The sequence below is a fragment of the Chinchilla lanigera genome, unplaced genomic scaffold (assembly GCF_000276665.1).
Source record: "Chinchilla lanigera isolate Chin_1 unplaced genomic scaffold, ChiLan1.0 scaffold00106, whole genome shotgun sequence".
Classification (NCBI taxonomy): Eukaryota; Metazoa; Chordata; class Mammalia; order Rodentia; family Chinchillidae; genus Chinchilla; species Chinchilla lanigera.
Window position 1 is genome coordinate 6,495,405 of NW_004955507.1, and position 7,016 is coordinate 6,502,420.

Here is a 7,016-nt window from a genome sequence, read left to right on the forward strand (position 1 = left end):
TCTGTTAGAATTTGTCTTATATAGGTGGGTGCTTCTATATTTGGTGCACAGATGTTTATGATTCTTATATCTTCTTTTTGAAGTTTCCCCCTCACAGTCATGTAGTGACCTTCTTAATCTCTTTTGATTGTTCTTGGTTTGAAGTTCATGTTATCTGCAAACAGAATAGCTACATCCACTTTTTTCTGGGTTCCTGTCACATGAAGTATTGCTTTCCATCCTTTAATTTTCTGTCTATGGATTTTCTTTTCAGTGAAATGTGTTTCTTGTATACAGCATACAGTTGGATTTTGTTTCTGATCCACTCTGCTAGTCTGCTTCTTTTGGTTTGGTGCATTGAGACCATTTATATTGATGGTTATACCTGATACATACTGGCTTATCTTTGTCATGATATTTTCCTGCTGTTGGATCCTCTTTTTTCCCTCTGCTTAATTGCTTGCTCTGCTTGGTGGTTCCTTTCTGTTGTTATTCTTGAAGTTGTGGTCTATTTTATGTCTTTGTAGAATTGGTTTGGTGCTCATGAATTTCTTCAGTTGTTCTTTATCATGCAAATATTTTAATTCTCTATTAAATTTGAAAGATAGCTTTGCAGGGTACATCAATCTGGGTTAGATGTTACTTTCTTTCAGTACCTGAAATACTTCAGTTCAAGCTCTTCTTGCCTTGATTGTTTGTGTTGAGAAGTCTGCCATGATTCTTATAGGCTTTCCTTTATAGGTGATCTGTTTCTTTTCTCTAACAGCTTGTAATACTCTTGAGATTTTGTTGAGTTTCTGGGATCTTGATCACTATACATCTGGGTGTAGATTTATTTTGGTTTTGATTAACTGGAGTTCAATAAGCTTTACTTATCTGGATGTCCAATTCCTTTTCCATGCCTGGGAAATTTTCTGCTATTATTTCTGCAAATAGTCTTTTTATGTCATTTGTGTTGACACCTGCTGTTTCATTAATACTTATTACCCTGACATTGTGTTTCTTTGCCTCATCTTGCAGTTGTTGAATTGCTATTTCCTGGTTCCTTGTTGTTTTTAAGAGATCCCTCCTTTCACATTCATTAGTGGCAGTGCTGTCTTCAAGGTCTGAAAGTCTATTTCAGCTTCATTCAGGCTGTTTTGCCAGCTTTCAATATAATTTTTAATTTACTGAATATCTGTTTACATCTGTTTCATACCTTCTAGTTCTTTTCTATATTGTTCCCTGAAGGTTTCCATAAGTTGTCTATGCTCTTCTAGCTTCTTGTCTATGTCATTTTTGTATATGCTGAACATTTCTTTCATTATTGTTGTCATTTCTTTTCTTACCTGAGACATTATTTCTGATCTGATGTCTTCTATGGCCTGACAGAGTTGTTTCTTTACTTCAGTTGCTATCATTTCAGAAATTTCAGGTGTATGACTTCCAGACTCTTCTGCGTTGATGCCTCCTGGACTTGTTTTGGGTGGTGTGGATGTCTGGGATTGCATTTTGCTCCTTCTTTTTGTCATTTTTGAAGATCCAGAGGCTCTCTGTAGTGCAGTCTCACTCTCTCGGTTGTGTGTGCGTGGCAGGGAGAGAGTCTGCAGATCCACAGTGCTCAGTGCAGCTCCTGTGCTGGTGAGTGTTGGCAAAGTGGGGTTCCCGATACTCTCGAACTTTCTCGCATTCAGTTGGCTCCCAGGCATGTGTGGGAAGGGCAAGAGAAGCTCTCCAGTGTTCCTGAGACTGTCTGGGGTTCAGCCTATCTTCTGCAAGAGTTGGGGGGATGCAGGTCATGTTCACCAAGGCTTCAGATATTGTCCAGGACAAAGCCTGCTTCCCACACTGAAAGGGGAGTATGAGGTAAACTCCCCGAGGCCACTGACTCTCTCCAGGTTTCAGCTGAGCTCCCGGGGGGGGGGGGGTGAGTTGTTCTGGCAGTGACCACGAAGGCCCCAGAAGTTGTCCAGGGCTCCATGTGCCTCACACAGTAGTGGAGGAGGCACCAGAGTGGCTCACCGGGGTTCCTAAAGGTGTCTGGCATTCAGCCCAGCACCCCCAGACACACTATGAGTGTGGCCAGTAGCCACGGAAGCCCTGGAGGGTGCCCGGGGTTCTGCTTGCCCTGCATACTGTTCAGGGAGGAGCCGCCGTGCCTCACCAGGCTTCCTGAAGATGTCTGGAATTCAGCCCCGCCGCTGTCCAGGTTTCTGCCTGGTCCCAAGCTCGTGTGTGGGGCAGGTAGCAGCTCACCAGAATTCCTGAAGCAGTCCGAGGTGCAGCTCAGCTCCAACAGAGGAATGAGGGGAGGGAGAGGCAGGGAGTGGACCTCAGGCCCCTAGAACTGTTCCGGTTTCTGCCTGGTCCCAAGGTCATGTGTGGGGCCAGCAGCAGCTCACCTGAGTTCCCAAAGCCGTCCGAGGTGCAGCTCAGCTCCCGCTATTGATTTTGAAGTGTTCACCTTATATGCAGCTAAGTTACTGAATTTTGTTATTAAATGTATAAGCCTTTTGGTGGAGTTTTTGGGGTCTTCTCTGTAGAGTATCATGTCATCTGTGAATAATGATAATTTTATGTCTTCTTTTCCTATCCTTATTCCTTTACTTTCTCTCTCTTGAATAATCGCCCTGGCTAATATTTCCACAACTATACTGAATAGAAGTTGTGACAGTGGACATCCTTGTCTTGTTCTTGATTTTTCAGTTTTTGTGCATTTAGTATCATGTTGGCTGTTGGTTTGTCGTAGATGGCTTTTATCAGATTGAGGTAAACACCATCTATTCCAATTTTCTATAGGGTTTTTACCATGAATGACTGTTGGACTTTATCAAAAGCTTTTTGTGCTTTTGAGATGATCATGTGATTTTTGTCTTTGGCTCTGTTGATATGGTGTTTTACATTAATTAATTTATATGTATTGAAGCATCCTTATATTCCTGAGGTGAATTCCACTTGGTCATGGTGTATAATGTTCTTCATGATTTGCTGCATTCTGTTTGCTAGTACTTTATTGAGAATTTTTGTACCTATGTTCACTAAAGAGATTGACTGCTCTTGTCAATCTTTTGGTTATTCCTTCTTCTGTCCAGTGATGAAGAGAATCAATGATCAGAGCTTACTCAGAGTTAGTAGTTTGACTTCCAGAGAGGGCTCCTCTATCCCATGCAAAGAATTGTCTTTTCATCAAAAATTGCTGGCTCACTGTAATAGCCACAGTCAAAAGAGTGAAGTTGAGCTCCTACCTTATGCATACGTAAGAACTCCCTTAAAATGGTCAAACCCCTAATTGTAAACTCTAAAGTTATAAAACACTTTCAAAACGGCATATGAAGAAGTCATCATGACCTTAAATTTGGCAACAGTTATTTATATGTCACAACAAAAGCACAATAAAAGAAACTAAAGTAGACTCAAAAATTTAGTACTTCATACAGTACTATGTCAAAGGACACTATCAAGAATTTGAAAAGACAGCATATGAAATGGGCAAAAATAATTGTTAATTATATACCTAGTAGAACCTTGCATCTAGAAATTTTAAATATCTTACATTTAAATAACATAAGCATAAATAACTCTTGAAAATTGGCAAAGAATATAAATAGACATTTCTCCAAAAAACATATACAAAGGTTAACAAGCATGTGAAAAGGTTGTCTACATCATTAGTCATTATGAAAATTAAGATTGATACCACAACTCACCATTTCACAGCACTAGAATGGATACAATAATATTTAAATGACCATAACAAGTGTTGACAAGGATATAAAAACCCCAGATCAGGCACAGATTTCAGGAAGGTTAAGTAATGCAAGCACTTTGGAAAGCAGTTTTATACCTTGCTAATATGTTAAATAAAGAGTTATAGTTTGGCCCAGCAATTCTACCTGTAGATATACACTCAAGAAATGTGAAAACATATATATATATATATATATAATTTATATGAATGTTTGTAGCAGCATTAGTCATAACCAAAATGTAGAAACAATGCAGATGTCCATTAAGTAATGGTTAGAATAAACTAGATATGACGTAGTAATACAATGACAAATTATTTGATCACACAGAGTAGTGAGATCCTGACACATACTGTACCTTGTTTATTATTCATTAGGTAACAACATGCTCCAACATGGATAAACCTTAAAAATAATTGTTAAGTCAAAAAGAACAAACCGCCAAAACAAGCCAAATATTATGAATCCAATGATGTAAAGTGTCCAGAATGTACAACTATATAGAGATAAAAAGTAGATCTGTGGCTGATTCAAGCATCTGGGGGTAGGGAGTGTTGGAAGTTGGTGTCAAGAGAAAATGGTACAGTCTTTCTTTGTAATGTTATAAAAATGATCTGAAATTGATTATGATGACCATTATAATCACTCCAAATATACTAAAAACTACAGAATTATACACTCTGATGAATGGATTTTGTCATAACTTAATTCTTCATGAAACTGTTACTGAAAAATCCAGGGCATATTTATTTTAGAGAAGCCTCATTTTTCTTGGGACATCAGAGAATTGCATAGGAACACACGGTGTTTTGGGCCCTGTCCTTGAGACTTTGAGGTCAAACATCTGCTCAGAGCCCATGCCCTGAGCCCTGGATGAGACCCCAGGGCTTCCTGTCCCTTTTCTGGAGGTACCTCAGTCCAACCGTAGCTTCATTCAGGTTCAAAAGCAAGTAATAAAAATAATAACATGTGAAGAAAGTAACAATAGCAATAAGAATACAAGTCCACTCATTCAGTGCATACAAAGCACCAGACAGTTTGCCAATCATACTGAAACCAAACCACTCTTCTGTCCTACTAATGATCCCATTTATAGACATGGAAACTGAAAATAGGGTGAGGAAATGTGCCCAAAGTCCACCACTAACACATGTAAAGACATTACAGTCTACTTCTTAACACAGAGCCTTGCCTCTGCTGATGAATACCTGACCTTTGTTTCCACTTTTCCTTCCTTTCCAGGGCCAGGAGGGCTGGGCCACTGGCAGCATCGAATGGCCCCAGGAGCCACGTCTCTGTTGGTCCTCCGTTAGATAAATAGTAAGTGTGGATATTCACCACAGAGTGATGGCTAGCACATGCAAGATTACAAGGGGAAATTCACTTCACTACTCACTATCTTAATGACTGCTTTCTAATTCTGCTCATATATAAAATGACAAGAACAAAGCTGAAGATGTTGTTTTGACCCTCCTTTGCCTAGTGAAATGATATAGTCAGGCACTGGCTCAACATTCATAGTTGGGGATATTCTGGGAGCAGCCTTGGCTGGCTGGTGCCCATAGACACTCTGGAACAGTGCCAAGGTTCATGCCAGTGGGAACCAATTTGGGTTTGTTCCCATCACATTTTAATTCTTTCCCATCTAACAGTTTGTTAAGAATTCCTGGAGTTCCATTTAGTCATTATAGCAAAAGAAGATTACATAATAATTCCAGTACATTCATCACAAATTCAAATTATACCCACAAGATTCACTCCATAACTCTAGAGAAACAAGTTACTCATGGGACATGGAGGAAGAAGACCTGAACATTCATCTGGGCTCCTTTAGGAAGTGCCTCATATATTGTAGCATTCTCCCTACATTTTGGGATCTCAGATATCATACAAAGCAATTTTCAACACATTTTCCAAGCTGGGCAGGAAAGCTGCCTTCATAGATAGCATTCTGGTCTCCCACCCAGCAGGTGCCTCTGCAGGGAAGGTCCTCACTTGTCCCTCAGGGTCCAGCAAGCTGCCAATTAGGCCCAAAAACCCTCTTGTGATTTTCTGATCACAGAATCAAAATATTAGGAAGTTTTTACATACTGTTTTGGACTAGGGTAAACAGCAGCAGAAAATCACAAGATTTCAAAGTCAAAGTTAAAGCTGTCCTGTCTGTGTATAGTCAAAATTAAAACCATGAACATGAGTGTTGCCTGGTTGGATTCATCAGCTCTTCCTGAATATTTCATTTCTGTCTCACCTGTGAGAACAGGTGGCCACAGTTTTCTCCCCTCACTGGCTCACCTATTTTGGGGTGGGGAGGCACAAAGCAGGGTTTGTTCCTGACGGAAACAATTTGTGCAGCACCCTTAGCCATAAAAGGAGGAGCTACCTTTTCCAGGCACTTGTGGGGATGGTGGAAACAGTGCCTAACTCTGACTCAGTTTCTGTAAGGACAGAAGGGGAGAGAAAAAGAAAGCCAACACTGCTGCTGTGAGGACCCAAGTGGTGTTGTGTATGGGCGGGCAGGACTTACCTCGTCAAGGTATTTCTAGGAGTGATTGAACTCAGACTGCTGACACTCCACACTTGCTTTTAGTGTCATTGTCATCACAAAAAAACAAGCAGTGCTTAAAAAGGGGCACTGACTTCCTCTTTTGAAAGCACTGAATATAAGCTAGATTTCAGAAGAAAGAAAATAATGAAAAGCTGTGTCTCGTTTTGCTTACATGTCTTTTTGTCTCTATTAAATAAAATATATCAAAAGAAAAATCTTCCTTCAGCTATATGAATCACTGAACTCACCAGACTTTGGTTGAATTGTCTGGAAAGTTAAAAATTCAATCACCATCTTCAGGGAATCCCTTAAAGCATGCTGAGCATGGTAAGTGCAGTGTCAGTGCTTGGAAGAAGCAGGTGTTTCTTTTTTTTTTTTTTTTTGTACCAGGCATTGAACTCAGGACCTTCCACTTGCCAGACAGGCACTTGTGCCACTGAGCTGTATCCCTGGCCCAACAGGTGTTTCTTGACCTAGGAATCAAATAGTGTCATATAAAGCAAAGGCTGTCAGGGCACCTGCACCCAGGACTCTCACTGGGCAGAACCAGCTGGGGCCCATGTTCCTCCATGTGCAAAGTCCCTTCCACATCAGTGCAGTAATGGCTCTTTCCCCTCCCAAAAGTGAATCAGACCCCCAACGATACCTACCCATTGTTTCAGCCTAATCTCATGGGAACCCAATTTCCTGCCCTGGGCTGATGGAGACAGGCCTGCCCCATTGCGTAAAAAGCTCACTCTATGATAGCCAAAGAGCATTACTAGACC